We start from the raw sequence: 1,423 nt of genomic DNA, 5'->3' as shown, positions 1-1,423 counted from the left end.
ATATATACATATATATTATGTCCCGAATCCGATAGGGACCGTAGATAAAAGTAGAATAATGCATACCCTTATTTCCTCTTCATATGTAGAGTCGAGGGATACATCGTGATAGCTGTATACGCAGTAGAAAGTGATGAGAGCTAGCACTAAACACAACATTGGACGAAACTTCATAATGGTTGCGTAATGTTTCGTTCGTGCCAGACCTAGCTCTTGTATAGATGTGTGTGTGTAGTTCGTTCGTGGAATATTCTCCGATACATATGTGGTCCAATAATGTATCAAGCTAATTGTGTATCATGAGTATGTGTCGAGGGATTTATCCATTACCGATGTATATGTAACAGAGCAGCTGCAAGATGAAGTACATATTGTGCAATATCTAAAAACATTCGTTATCATTGTACAAAACGAAGAGCTCGTTGCAGCTTTTCAGTAACATTTTGATTCGCTTTTGAATTCAAATTGCTATGGCTACGACTACCGAACTTCCAACAGGCCCTTAACTTTCTGCTTCAATTTCTTATATTACTCTTATCTATAATTAGATGCTCATATCATAAAAAAAAGATACATATTTGATAATGAGAAGTATGTATAGCTGATCGCATTCTGTTTCATTATAGAGATCGTCTCTATACGTCGAAGAATACATAGCGACACGACAAGCAAAGTAGACTAAGTAATGTACAATAAGACTAGTAGCTCTAACCAACTTAAAATAACTACAACTATCCGTTGAGATACTAGCTGTACGAGTTTGTCTGGTGTTATGTCATATCAATTGATTCTATCTCCATAGCTATACTCCAAATAATCAGCTCTATACACCATTCCTCGCTCAAGGGGAATGACCGTCAAAACGGTCATGCATGATCGCACCAAGAGTGACAAGGACAAATACAGTCCTCTGAATAATGATCCCGACGTACCGCACGATGCAGATATCTTTGGAGAAGTTGATGGCATTGAGATGACTGAGCATGGTGTGTTCAAGAGCGCAAGGCTGATGTGTATTTGTAGTACGGCTCGTGATCAGGAAGCATGATATTTTTATTCTATTGTGATACAGAGATACTTATTATATATGAGGTGTATACCATTGTACAGATTTTTCCTGAGATGGTACATATTGGGCCATATATAATCCAGTATAAAGTAGACATACTTTTCTCCTTTCTGATACTGTGCGTTCAAGGACTTCATAGAACAATAGGATCCCTAGCAAAGATGTGGTAGTAAGGCTTAAGCTAAGCTTTACTGATCTCCCGCGTCAGCATACCGTCGCAATGTCTCGCAAAATATCGATGAAAGCGCTATCTGCACAGATATATCTGATTATTATTTTTGAACCTTGCACCAAACGCCAGCAGACAAGTATATAGTATATTCTTTATTGAAAATGGAGTATATTATGCAAGTA

Source organism: Sphaeroforma arctica, assembly GCF_001186125.1.
Source record: "Sphaeroforma arctica JP610 unplaced genomic scaffold supercont1.48, whole genome shotgun sequence".
NCBI lineage: Eukaryota > Ichthyosporea > Ichthyophonida > Sphaeroforma > Sphaeroforma arctica.
Note: the sequence above shows the minus strand (reverse complement) of the source record.